At 41.5% G+C, this 14,919-nt stretch overlaps 1 long non-coding RNA gene across 1 annotated transcript; it reads right to left on the minus strand.

Moving 5' to 3' along the window:
- Positions 1–215: 215 nt before the first annotated feature.
- LOC114892061 lies at positions 216–963 on the minus strand. Its single transcript, XR_003792677.1, has 2 exons — positions 837–963; positions 216–542 (listed from the first exon to the last, which is right to left on the minus strand). It is a non-coding gene; the product is annotated as an uncharacterized LOC114892061 (long non-coding RNA).
- Positions 964–14,919: the final 13,956 nt, after the last annotated feature.

Genomic DNA, 14,919 nt, shown 5'->3' on the forward strand with positions numbered 1-14,919 from the left:
GTTCACTTGAGTAAGGCGTGGGGGAAAGGCTTCAGGCAAGAGAACTGATATTATCAAATGATGCAGGAATACACTCAGAAAGAACAGTGATGACAAAGCCATCAGGAAGGAGAAGCAGAAAGGGTAGAATCTCCTAACACGTAGGTTTCAAGGGGAAGGAAATTGGAACTGTGTTGAATATGAACGTAAGTAATTTTAGAAAAAAAGAAAAAAAGTAGAAGGGGTGTGAAAGTCACATGAAAAGAGGTAAAGAGGAAAAGCTTGCTTAAATGCGTAATGAAATGAATCTATCACCACGGAAAAGTAAGAAGGAAGCTGAGAATGCCACAGAGGAGATTAACTAAGAGACAATTGTTACAAGTGACCCAAAAGTACAAACACAAAGGGAACATCACATCAGAACTCACACCAATTCTGAGTAAGGAGGAAAAGATCTAAATGTCCTGACGACTCACCCAGATGGCCCTGAGTTGGGATTTGCATCATCCACAGCTCTTCTTGTTCCAACTGGAAAATGATATTTAGTTTGGTGAGTTGATACCCTGTGAATGGAAAATCACAGACAACCTGGCCCAAAACTGCCTAGGACCCAGGGATTCAGCAGAATGGGGAAGACTCTGTTTAGAGGCAGCGTGATGAAGCTGCCCTTTTGCACTTTGGCAAAGTAAACACCATTCAACCAGCAGATTCTGATGCCAAAGGGAGAATAAGAAAATCTGGCCTCTAAATATAAGCCGCAAATCACCAAGTATTGTACAAAAGTGCCCCAGCTTTCAGCACCGCAGAAGGGGAAGCCTGGAGATGACACACACTCCTTTCAGGGAGGTGGTACTTACCCAGGGACACCAGGTTGCTATAGTTCTCCAACATCACACTCCTGTACAGGTGCTTCTGAGCTGGGTCCAGCAGCTGCCACTCCTCCCAGGTAAAGTCCACAAACACATCCATGAATGACAATGGTCCCTGAAACAACAATATCCCCATTCAATTGCAAATCATTTTACTGAGTTTGTAGTAAACAAAAGGCTGCTAAGGGTGTCCATTATTTACATTCTACTTTGGGAGAAAAGCAAACGTTTACTGAAAATATCCCATCAATATGCATTAAATCAGTTAACCTGTCTTTCAGCATATAAGAATACCATGTGCCAGGTATTCAACTAGGAGCAGGTAATATAAAATGGATGAAAGACAGAAGTGTTCAGCATTGCAGAGAACAGCAAAGATTAAACCCATAAAAATGTAACAGGCAGTCAAAGATGCTATGACAAAAGAACATGCAGAGAACATGGGCACAAAGGGGGAAGCAAGCAATGCTGCTTGAATGCACCAGGAGGTACCACTGAGGAGAAGACATTAACATTTGGTGAAATAAAAAAGGCAACAGCTCTAAGTAGCAGCGACTTTGTGGGGTGATGGATCTGACCATGAAGATACACAGGTGGTAAATCAGCATATGAAAAGATGCTCAACATCATGTATCATTAGTGAATTGCAAATTAAAATAGTGAGATACCATTACACATCTAGAATGGCTACAATTTTCAAAAATGGACACCAAACTTGAAAATGAAATTTCAAATTTATTTTTTTTAATTTACTTATTTCTATTTTTAAAATTTGGAGTATAATTTCTTCACAATGTTGTGTTAGTTTCTGCTGTACAACAAAGTGAATCAACCATATGTATACATATACCCCCTCCCTCTTGGACCTCCCTCCAACTGCCACCCCCTTCCACCCAGCTAGGTCACCACAGAGCACTGAGCTGAGCTCCTGTTCTTTATAGCATGTCCCCACGAGCTATCTGTTTTACACATGGTAGTGTATTTATGTCAAACCTGATCTCCCAATTCATCCTACCCTCCCTTTTCTCCCATGTGCACACATCCATTCTCTATGTTTACATCTCTGTTCCTGCCCTGGGACTAGGTTCATGTGTACCATTTTTCTAGATTCCACATATCAATACATGCGTTAATATACGATATTTGTTTTTCTGTTTCTGACTTACTTCACTCTGTATGACAGACTCTAGGTCCATCCACATCTCTACAAATGACCCAATTTCGTTCTTTTTCATGGCTGAGTAATATTCCATTGTATATATGTGCCACATCTTCCTTATCCATTTATCTGTCGATGGACACTTAGGTTGCTTCCATGTCCTGGCTATTGTAACTAGTGCTGCAATGAACACTGTGGTATGTGTCTCTTTTTGAATTATGGTTTTCTCAGGGTATATGCCCAGTAGTGGGATTGCTGGGTCATATGGTAGTTCTATTTCTAGTTTTTTAAGGGACCTCCATACTGTTCTTCTCCATAGTGGCTGTATCAACTTACATTCCCACCAACAGTTCAAGAGGGTTCTCTTTTCTCCACACTCTCTCCAGCATTTATTGTTTGTAGATTTTTTGATGATGGCATTCTGACTGGTGTGACGTGATACGCTATTGTAGTCCTGATTTGCATTTCTCTAATAATTAGTGATGTTAAGCATCTTTTCATGTGTCTCTTGGCCATGTGTATGTCTTTTTTGGAGAAATGTCTATTTAAGTCTCCTACCCATTTTTTGACTGCGTTGTTTGTTTTTTCGATATTGAGCTCATGAGCTGTTCGTATATTTTAGAGATTAATCCTTTGTACCTTGCATCATTTGCAAATATTTTCTCTCATTCTGAGGTTTGTCTTTTCGTTTTGTTTATGGTTTCCTTTGGTGTGCAAAAACTTTTAAGTTTAATCAGGTCCCACTTGTTTACTTTTGTTTTTATTTTCTTTACTCTAGGAGGTGGGTCAAAAAAGATCTCGCTGTGATTGATGTCAAAGAGTGTTCTTCCTGTTTTACTCTAAGAGTTTTATAGCGTCTGGTCTTACATTTAGGTCTTTAATCCATTTTGAGTTTATTTTTGTGTATGGTGTTAGATAGTGTTCTAATTACATTCTTTTAGCTGTCCAGTTTTCCCAGCACCACTTATTGAAGAGACTCTCTTTTTCTCCACTGTATGTTCTTGCTTCCTTTGTCATAGATTAAGGTGACCACAGGTGTGTGGGTTTAGATGTGGGCTTTCTCTCCTGTTCCATTGATCTATATTTCTGTTTTTGTGCGAGTACCATACTGTCTTGTTGGCTGTAGCTTTGTAGTGTAGTCAGAAGTTGGGGAGCCTGATTCCCCCTACTCCATTTTTCTTTCTCAAGATTGCTTCAAGATATTACCTAGTGTTCTTTTATTTCACCTGCATGACTCCCTTGAACATCTCTTGCCAAGCAAGGTGTAGTGGTAGCAAACTCCCTTTTGTTTTCTGTGAATGTCTTCATTTCTACCTCACTTTTGAAGCACAGTTTTGTCAGATATAGGATTCTTGGCTGGTAGTTTGTTTTTTTTATTTTAGCTCTTTGAATATATGGGTTCATTGCCTTTTGGTCTCCAAAGGTTCTGATGAGAAATCTGCTTATCATCTTACTGAGGAGCCCTTGTATGAAACAAGTCATTTCTTTCTTGATGCTCTCAAGGTTCTCTCTTTGTCTCTGTCTATTGAAAATTTGAGTGTGTGTGTTTCTTTGAGTTCATTGTTTTTGGAGTCTGTTGAGCTTCTTTGATGTTTATATTCATGTCTTTCATCAAATTATCTATGTATAGTATCATGATATCTGTAAAGAGTGACAGTTTTACTTTTTCTTTTCCAATTTGTATTCTTTTTAGTGTATAGGAATGCAAGAGATTTCTGTGCATTTTTTATCCTGCAACTTTACCATTCTTCTCAAGTACACATGAGACATTTCCAGGGCAATCCACAAATTAAGTCTCAATAGATTCAAAAGACAAATATCATTCAAAATATCTTCTCTGACTACACAGGATGAAGCTAAAAATCACTATAAAAGGGGAAAAAATGGAAAATGCACAAATTTGTGGGAATTAAAACAACACAGTCCAAACAACCAATGGATCAAAGAAATCAAAAGGGAAATTAGTAAATACTTAGACTTGAATGGAAACAAAACACATCATAAAACTGATGGGATGCAGCAAAAGCAGTGTTGAGGGTAAAATTGACAATTATAAACACTTATATTTAAAACAAGAAACATCGGGCTTCCCTGGTGGCGCAGTGGTTGAGAGTCTGCCTGCTGATGCAGGGGACACGGGTTCATGCCCCGGTCCAGGAAGATCCCACATGCTGCGGAGCAGCTGGGCCTGTGAGCCATGACCGCTGAGCCTGCACGTCCAGAGCCTGTGCTCCGCAACGGGAGAGGCCACAATAGTGAGAGGCCTACATACCACAAAACAAAACAAAACAAACACAAGAAACATCAACAATCTAACTTTACAACTTAAGGGAATAGAAAAAGAAGAACAAACTAAACACAAAGATAGCAAAAAGAAGGAAATAAAAAGATTAGAACACAGATAAACAAAATAGAGACTAGTAAAACAATAGAAAAAAAATCAATGAAACCAAAGCTTGGTTCTTTGAAAAGATCAACAAAATGGATAAAGCTTTAGGTAGATGGACTAAGAAAAAACAGAAGACTTGAATTACCAAACTCAGAAATGAAAGTGGGGAAATTAGTACTGATTCTACAGAGACAAAAATGATTATTGGAAAATACTATGAACAACTGTATGCCAACAAATTGGATGACCTAGTTGAAATGGATACAATTCCATCTTCATTTCTATCAAGATTAAATCACAAAGAAATAGAAAATTTGAAAAGATCTATAACTAATAAGGAGATTAAGTCTGTAATCAAAAGTCTCCCCAAAAAAGAAAAGCCCAGGCTTCACTGGTGAATTTTACCAAATATTTAAAGGAGTTATAACATCAATCTTTCTCAAGTTTTTCCAAAAACCTGAAGAGGAGGGAACACTTCCTAACTCATTCTATAAGGCCAGCATTACTCTGATACCAAACCAATACAAAAACACTATAAGAAAACTACAGACTAGTATCCCTTATAAACAGAGATACAAAAATTCTCAATAAACTAATAGGAAGTCAAATTCAGCAGCTTATTACAAAGATTATACACCATGACCAATGGGATTTATTCTTGGAATGCAAGGATGGTTCCACATTTGAAAACTGCTCAATGTAATGCATCACGTTAACAGAATGACGTTTAAAAATGATTATCTCAATTGATGCAGAAAAAGCATTTGATAAAATTCAACACCCTTTCATGATAAAAACACTCAACAAAGTAGGAATAGTAGGAAAGTATCTCAACATAAAAGCTGCATCTTAAAAACCCACGGTGAACATCATTGTCAATGGTCAAAGACTGAAACTTTTCTTCTAAGATGAGGAACAAGGCAAGGATGTTGGCTTTCACCACTTCTATTCAACATAGCACTGGAAGTTCTAGCCAGAGCAGTAGGAGTAAATTTATCTCTATTCACGGCCAATATGATCCTATATGTAGAAAACCTTAAAGATTCAAAAAACAAAGCAATCCAACAAAAACAGATGAGTTCAGCAAATAGCAGGATACAAAGTCAAAGCATGAAAATCATCTGCCTGCCTTCCTTCCCTCCCTCCCTTCCTTTCTGGCTGCATTGGGTCTTTGGTGCTGCACGTAGGCTTTCTCTAGTTGCGGCGTGTGGGGGCTACTCTTTGTTGTGGTGCACGGGCTTCTCATTGCAGTGGCTTCTCTTGTTGCAGAGCTCGGCCTTTAGGTGTGTGGACTTCAGTAGTTGTGGCACACGGGCTCAGTAGTGGTGGCGCGTGGGCTCTAGAGCCCAGGCTCAGTAGTTGTGGCACACGGGATTAGTTGCTCTGCGGCATGTGGGATCTTCCCAGACCATGGATAGAACCTGTGTCCCCTGCATTGGCAGGTGGATTCTTAGCCACTGAGCAACCAGGGAAGTCCCCAGTTGCATTTCTATACAGTAACAATGATCAATCTGAAAAGCAAATTATGAAAAAGATTCCACTTATAATAGCATCAAAAAGAAGTAATAACTTAACCAAGGAGGTAAATGACTTGTAGAATGAAAACTAAAAACCTTGCTGAAAGAAATTGAAGAAGACATAAATAAATAGAAACATACCCTATGTTCCTTAATATTAAGATGTTAATACTACCCAAAGTGATCTACATATTCAAAGCAATCCCTAATAAAATCCCAATGACGTTTTTTGCAGAAATAGAAAAACCCATCCTAAAATTCATATGGAAGCTCAAGGGACCCTGAATAGCCAAAATAATCTTGAAAAAGAACAAAGCTGGAAGACTCATACTTCCTGATTTCAAAATGTACTACAAAACTACAGTAACCAAAACAATGTGGTACTGACATGCAACAATGTGGTACTGGCATAAAAGTGACAACAAAATAGAACAGAGTCCAGAAATAAACCCTTGCGTATATGGTCAAATGATTGTTGACAATCGTTCCAAGGCCATTTATGGGGAAAGAAAACTCTTTCTAACAAACGCTGCTGCAAAAACTGGATATCCACATGAAAAAGAATTAAGTTGGCCCTGTACCTAACACCATATATAAAATTTAACTCAAAATGGATCAAAGACCTAAATGTAAAACCTTAAACTACATAAAGCTCTTAGAAGAAAACATAGGGCAAAAGCTTTACGATGTTAGATTCGGCAGTGATTTCTTGAATATGACACAAAAGAAAAAAGTCAACCTATTGGACTTCATGAAAATTAAAAAAAAATTTTGTATCAGGGACTTCCCTGGTGGCACAATGGTGAAGACTCTGGGCTCCCAATGCAGGGGGCCAGGGTTTGATCCCTGGTCAGGGAACTAGATCCCACATGCATGCCGCAACTAAGGAGCCTGCCTACCGCAACCAAAAAATTTTTTTTTGCATCAAAACACAAGATTAACAGGGTAAAAAGGCAACTCACAGAATGGGAGAAAATATCTGAAAGGCATATATCTTAAAAGGGATGAATATCCAGAATATATAGAGAACTAAAACTCAACAACAACAAAACAACCTATTCAAAAGTGGTCAAAGGACTTGAATAGACATTTCTCCAAAGAAGACACAAATGGCCAATAGCACATGAAGGTGGTGAACATCACTAATCATAAGGAAAATGCAAATCAAAACTATGAGATTCCACCTCACACTCACTAGGATGGCTATCAAAAAAGCATGAAAATAACAAGGGTTGGTGAGGATGTGAATAAGTGGAACACGTACAATGCTGGTGGGGATATAACGTGGTGTAGCTGCTATGGAAAACAGTTCGGTGGCTCCTCAAAAAATTAAAAATTAGAATTACCATACGGTCCAGCAATTCCACTTCTGAATATATACCCAAAGGAAGTGAAAGCAGGGTCTAAAAGAGATATTTCTACATCCATGTTCACAGCAGCATTATTATTCACAGTAGCCAAAACGTGAAAGCAATCCAAGTGTCCATGGATGGATGAATGGAGAAGCAAAATGTGATACATACATACAAATTATTATTCAGCCTTAAAAGGAAGAGAGTTCTGCAGTATGCTATAACAAGGATGAACCTTATGTCAAGGGAGATAAGCTAGTCACAAAAAGACAATTACTGTATGATTCCACTTATATGAGGTAACTAGCGTAGTCAAAACCATAGAGACAGAAAGTAGAATGGTGCTTGCCAGGGGTTATGGGGAGGGGGGAATTGGGCGTTAATGTTTAATGGTATAGAGCTTCAGTTTTTCAAGAAGAAGAGTGTTGTGGAGACGGATGGTGGTTATGATTGCCAATGTTATGAACGTATTTAATACCACTGAATTGTCACTTAAAATGGTTAAGATGATAAAAGAAAATATGTGTGCAGAAATAAGTATGCTCCAAAATAAAAACGGTGCTTTAAAAAATCAAGGATCTAAAAAAATGGAAAGATACAGGGTGTTCATGGATTGGAAAACTCAGTATTGTTAAGATGTAAATTCTCCCTAGTTTGATTCATAGATTCACTGTAATTCCAACTGAAGTCCTAACAAGCTTTTTTGTAGCTATTCACAAGCTCTTCCATAATTAATATGGAAAAGCAAAAAACTAGAACAGCCAAAGCAATTCTGAAGAACAAAGGTTAAGCACCCCCACTAGCCCACTTTAAGACTTCCTATAAAATCAAGATAGCATGATACTGGCGAAAGGTAAGACACAAAAATCAATGGAACAGAAAAGACAGCCTAGAAATGAACCCACATAAACACTGTCTCAAATTTTTCTTTCTTTCTTTCTTTTTTTTAACAAAGACACAGAAGCAGTTCAATGGAGAAAGGATAATCTTTTCAACAAATGGTGCTGGAACACCTGCACATCCATAGAGATAAAAAATGAACCTCAACACATACCCCATACCCTATACAAAAATTAACTAAAAATGGATCATTAACTTAACTGTGAAAGCTAAAATTACACAAGTTCCCGAGAAAAATTTTAAAATATTTGTGCACTTTAGTTTGGGCAATGAGACTTTAAACATGACACCAAAAGCAAAACCCACTTTAAAAAATTAAAATTGAGAAATGGACTTTATCAAAATTAAAATATTTTGCTCTGTGAAAGCTGGTGTCATGGAAATGGAAAGAAAAACCAGAGACTGGGAGAAAATATTTGCAAATCATTTTTCTTACAAGGGACTTTAATATAGAACAAAAAAGAGCCCTTAAAAAATCAATGAAGGCGGAGTCAAGATGGAGGACAAGGAGGACGCGGAATTCGCGTCTCCGCACACGTAGGGCACATGCCAGGCCCCGGTGGGGGACCACGGACACCTAAGGGGACGGAGGAACCCCCAGCGACCGGGTAGGACGTGGGGCATGGGGGGAGTGAGGGGGGAGGAGAAGTGGAGGTGGGACGGGACTGGTGCCCCTGAGGGGCGGCTGGGGGAGGGGAAGGGATCCCATGCCCGAAGGGGGAAATTGGGGGACCTTTGGAAGGGCAGAGGATCAAAAGAGAGTATGGCCAGGTTTCCCCTGCCCACTTGGGCCCCCAGGAGCCTGCTGAGATCCCAGGCCTGATCCTCTGCCCACCAGGTCCCCCCAGCCGGGCGGATCCTGAGGGAGTGGGAGGGAGGGACGGGGGAGCAAAAGTAAAGGCCAGACTCAGGCACTGGCACACATGAGGGGCGGCTGGGGGAGGGGAGGAGTTCCTAAACTGAGCAGGACCCACCCGTGGTTAGGGGTCCAGTAGCGATGGGGGAGACCCGGGGGCGCAGTTAGGGTTAGGGTTAGCATTTTAGGGTTAGGGTTAGCGTTTTAGGGTTAGGGTTAAAGTTAGGGGTTAGGGTTAGGGGTTAGGGGTTAGGGTTAGGGTTTAAGGTTAGGGTTTAGGGTTAGTGGTTAGGGGTTAGGGTTAGGGGTTAGGTTTAGGGTTAGGGTTGGGTTAGGTTCAGGGTTTAGGGTTTAGGGTTAGGGTGTCCAACCTTACGTCCCATCCAGCTGCGGGTCTAGATGTGGTCAGTCTGTTGCATCACAGCCCCTGATCGAATTTTGTAAGAATTCCTCTCTCAAAAAAAAAAAAAAAAAAAAAAAAAAAGAATTCCTCTCTCTCACTGTCTTTTTTTTTTTTGTAATTTATTTTTATAATGGAGTGTAGCTGATTTTCAATGCTGTGTTTCTTGCTGCTGTACAACCACTTGATTCACTTACAGAGAGACATCAATAAATTATTTTCCAGTTTCTAGTAGTCAGATATATTTTTTTTCTGTGAATAGAGTGTGCTGAGTTCAGTTCCTTGAGCAGTGAGTAGGTCTTGGCGATTACATTATTGGTTTATGGAACGGTATCTGTGCCAATTTGAACCTCCTGGTTTATGCATCACCACATCACACCTTTCCCCTTAAGCAGCCATAAGTGTGTTTTGTAAATGTGTGACCGTGTTCTGTTTGTAATTCAGTGCATGTGTGGCGATTTTTAGATTCCCCCTATAAGTGATATCTTATGATAAGTTTCTTTTGTTGTCTAAATTATTTCACTCTCAATGACTGTACATAAGTCCTCCCGAGTTGCTGCAACTGGCCTTATTTCATTGATTTCAGGGCTGAGTAATATTCCGTTGTGCATAAGTACCAAATCTTTATCCATTTTTTCCTTCCAAGGACTTTTAAGTTGTACCCAAGTCGAGGCTTTTGTAAACATAGCAGCAGTAAACGTTGGGGTGCCTGCATCCTGTGGAGTTTTGGTTTTTCCAAGATATACGCCCACGAGTGGAAGTCCCGTATGCTTTGTAGCTCTATTTTTTAGTTGTTTTAGGAAACACAATACACTTCTCCAGAGTGGCTGTTGGCAATTTACATTGCCTCCATCAGCGTAACAGGGCTCCTTTTTCTCCAACACCCTGTCCTGCATATCTGGTTTTTACCCTTTGTGAAGATGGCCCTTTTTTCTGATTCGAAGTGATACCTCTTTGTAGTGTTGATTTGCATCGCCTGCTTGTTTGGTTGGCCTAAAAGGGCGTATGCGTTTTTCCTGAATATATTCAGGAAAAATGCATACGCCCTTTTAGGCCAACTGCATCCTTGGCGAGGTTCAGCCGATTTTCATGTGCTTTATGGGCAAGTCCAATCTACCTGTTGAAATCCCTTTCCTGCAGTTCTGCCTTGCTTTCAAATCCTTTTCGTTGACTTACCTCAAGATATTTTTCAACGATCGGTATCATTTACAACCCTGCTGGTTTGTGAATTACAGTGCCCCTGAGCTCCATTTTTCAACTTGCTTTCTTGGGAACTGGCCACAAAACAGCAGGATTGCTTCAAACCCTATTCTGGTTCCGGGGGCAAGCTGAGCCTTTGGGCAATTCGTCCTCCTGATTAGAAATTAGAGTGACACGTGCCTGTACAAACACCTAGGGCTGGTCTCTCATTGGTTTCCCCCCCTTCCTCTTCATCCACTGGACAAATTTGAACTGTTCAAAACAGGATATTGAAGGTGCTGATTCCCCAAGTGGGGAGATTGTTAGGAAAGAGGCTGGAGGTGGGAACCCGAGGACCAGGAGATGAGGAGATGAAGTGCCTTTTCCAAACTCTTCCCGAACCGATGGCGTGCCATCCTCTGCGTGTCCCATGCATGTTTTAGCTGTACGAAGGGTCCCCTGCACCTGGTGATTTGGGACCCATGGAATCAGGACCAGGCAGTATTACTCTAAAGGGGCTGCATTTGCTGACTTATCCTCACCAAGCCTCTCAGCCCAATGAGTGTCCAGCCTTAGGTCTCATCCGGCTGTGGGTCTAGATGTGGTCAATCCAGGTTGCATCACAGCCCCTGAACAAATTTTGTAATAATTTCTCTCTCTCTCTCTGTTTTTGTTTTTGGAATTTATCTTTATAATGAGGTGTAGGTGATTTTCAGTGCTGTATTTCTTGCTGCTGTACATTCACTTGATTCAGTTACAGAGAGACATCAATAAATTCTTTTTCAGATTCTTACCAGTTGTATATATTTTTTCCGGTGTCTAGAGTGTGCTGAGTCCAGTTCTTTGAGCTTTAGAGCATGTATTGTTGATTCCCTATTTGGTCTATGGAACAGTACCTGTGCTCATTTCAACCTCCTGTTTTATGCCTCACCTCACCCGACCTTTCCACTTTAGCAGTCATAAGTGTGTTTTCTAAATGTGTGACTCTGCTTCTGTTTTGTCATTTAGTTCATGTGTAGTCATTTTTAGATTTCACCTATAAGTGATATGGTCAGTCTCTTTTTCTGTCTGACTTATGTCACTTAGAATGATCGTACGTATGTCCACCCGAGTTCCTGCAACTGACCTTATTTCATTGATTTCATGGCTAATATTCCATTGTACAGAAGTACCACATCTTCTTTATCCATTTTTTCCTTTTAAGGACATTTAGGTTGTATCCAAGTCGAGGCTCTTGTAAACAGAGCAGCATTAAACGTTGGGTTGCCTGTGTCTTGTCGAATTTTGGTTTTCCCAAATATATGCCTATGAGTGGAAGTACCTTATGCTCTGTAGCTCTGTTTCTTAGATTTTTTAGGAAACACAATACACTTCTCCACAGTGCCCTTGGCAATTTACATTCCCACAATCAGCGTAACAGGTCTCCCTTTTCTCCACGTCCTATCTTGCATTTCTTGGTTTTACACTGTGAGGACGGCCCTTCTGATACCTCTTTGGATTGTTGATTTTCACTGCGCACCTGTTTGGTTGGCCAAAAAGGGCGTATGCGTTTTTCCTGAATATATTCTGGAAAAAACGCATAAACGCATACACCCTATTTGGCCAACTGCATCGTTGGCGAAGTTCAGCCCATTTTCATGAGCTTTAATGGCGAGTCCAATCTACCTCTTTAAATCCCTTTCCTGCAATTCTGCCTTGCTCTCAAGTCCCGTTTCATGACTTACCTCAAGGCATTTTTCGAGGTTAGGAATCTTTTACAACCCTGCAGGATTGTGAATTGCAGTGCCCCTGAGCTCCATTTTTCAACTTGTTTCTTTGGGATCTGTCCACAAAACAGCAGGATTGCTTCAAGCCCTATTCTGGTTCCGGGGGCAAGGTGGGCCTTTGGTCAATTCCTCTTCCTAATTGGAAATTAGAGTGACATGTGCCTGTCCAAACACCTAGGGCTTGTCTCTCATTGTTTTCCCCCCCTTCCGCTTCATCCTCTGGACAAATTCCAAACTGTGCGAAACAGGATGTTGAAGGTGCTGACTTCCCCAAGTGGGGAGATTGTTAGGAAAGAGGCTGGAGGTGGGAACCCGAGCAGCAGGAGATGAGGAGATGAGATGCCTTTCCCAAACTCTTCCTGATCCGATGCTGTACCATCTTCTGTGCGTCCCATGCATGTTTTAGCTGTACGAAGGGTTGCCTGCATCTGGAGATTTGCGACCCATGGAATCAGGACCAGACAGTATTACTCTAAAGGGGCTGCATTTGCTGACTCATCCTCACCCAGCCTCTCAGCCCCACGAGTGTCCAGCCTTAGGGCCCATCCAGCTGTGGGTCTAGATGTGGTCAATCCAGGGTGCATCACAGCCCCTGAACGAATTTTGTAAGTTTCTGTTTTGTTTTTTTTTTGTAATTTATTTTTATAATGGGGTATATCTGATTTTCAATGCTGTCTTTCTTGCTTTTGCACATCCACTTGATTCACTTACAGAGAGACATCCATAAATTCTTTTCCGGATTCTTACCAGTCATATATATTCTTTTCTGGTGACTAGAGTGTGCTGAGTCCAGTTCTTTGAGCTATAGAGTAGGTCTTGTCGATTACCTATTTGGTCTTTGGAACGGTATCTGTGCTAATTTCAACCCTCTGGTTTATGCTTCGCCCCACCCCACCTTTCCCCTTTAGCAGCCATAAATACGTTTTCTAAATGTGTGACTCTGTTTCTGTTTTGTAACTTAGTTCATGTGTAGCCATTTTTAGATTCCACTTATAAGTGATATCTTATGCTAAGTGTCTTTTTGTGTCTGACTTATGTCACTTAGAATGATCGTACCTAAGTCCACCTGAGTTGCTGCAACTGGCCTTATTTCATTGATTTCATGGCTGAGTAATGTTCCATTGTACATAAGTACCACATCTTCTTTATCCATTTTTTCCTTCCAAGGACATGTATATTGTTTCCAAGTCGAGGCTCCTGCAAAAGGGCTGCACTAATAGTTGAAGTGCCTGTGTCCTATGGATTTATGGTTATCCCGAGATATACACCCAGGCGTGGAAGTGCCGTATGCTCTGTAGCTCTATTTTTTTAAATTAATTAATTTTTTTGCCTGTGTTGGGTCTGTTATTGCACGTGGGGTTTCTCTAGTTGCAGCAAGTTGGGGCTACTCTTCGTTGAAGTGCATGGGCTTCTTATTGCAGTGGCTTCTCTTCTTGCAGAGCATGGGCTCTAGGCGTCAGGCTTCAGTAGTTGTGGCACACGGGCTCAGTAGTTGTGGCTCATGGGCTCTAGAGCACAGGCTCAGTAGTCGTGGTGCACGGGCTTAGTTGCTCCGCGGCATGTGTTATCTTTCCTCACCAGGGCTCGAACCTGTGTCCTCTGCATTAGCAGTTGGATTCTTAACCACTGCGCCACAGGGAAGTCCCTATAGCTCTGTGTTTTAGAATTTTTAGGAAACATCATACCCTTCTCCAGCATGGCTGTTAGCAGTTGACATTCCCACCATCAGCGCAGCAGGGTTCGCTTTTCTCCACGTCCTCTCCTCCATTTCTGGTTTTTACACTTTGTGAGGGTGGCCATTCTGACTGGGGCAAAGCGATGCATCTTTGTAGTGTTGATTTGTTTTTCCCGCATGTTTGGTTGGCACAAGGGCGTATGGATTTACACCTTTACGCCCTTTTTGGCCAACTGAATCGTAGGCAACGTTGAGCAGCTTTCATGTACTTTAACGGCGAGTCCAATCTACCTCTTGCAATCCGGTTCCTGCAATTCTGCTTTGTTTTCAAGTCATTTTCAGTTACTTACCCCAAGACATTTTTCTACCACAGTTGTCATTTACAACACTGCAGGCGTTGTGGATTGCAGTGCCCCTGAGAAACTGTCTTCAACTTGTTTCTGGAACTGGCCACAAAGTGGCAGAATTGCTTCAAGCCCCATTCTGGTTACAGGGACAGCCTGAGCCTTTGGGAAATTCCTCTTCCTGATTGGAAATTAGAGTGGCATGTGCTGTCCAAACACATAGAGCTTGTTTCTCATTCCTTCCCCCGCTTCCCCTTCATCCCCCGGACAAATTGCAAGCCATGCACGACCGGCTGTTGAGTGTGCTGACTCCCCAGGTGGGGAGACTCTAAGGAACGAGGCTGGAGCAGGGACCCCTCCCCCAGGACATGTGGAGATAAGGTGACTTTTCCAAACTCTTCCCGCCCATCCGGGCCCCCATCCTCTGGGGTTCTGTCTGGACACTGCGTGGTTTCCAGCGGTGCGGGACTCTGGCGCCGCCCTGTACCCGCGCCTACAGTGCCGCCTGCTGGTCTCTCCGTCCTCCCATCGGGC

The sequence above is a fragment of the Monodon monoceros genome, unplaced genomic scaffold (genome assembly GCF_005190385.1).
Source record: "Monodon monoceros isolate NGI ecotype Baffin Bay Population unplaced genomic scaffold, NGI_Narwhal_1 Super_Scaffold_1, whole genome shotgun sequence".
Taxonomy (NCBI): Eukaryota; Metazoa; Chordata; class Mammalia; order Artiodactyla; family Monodontidae; genus Monodon; species Monodon monoceros.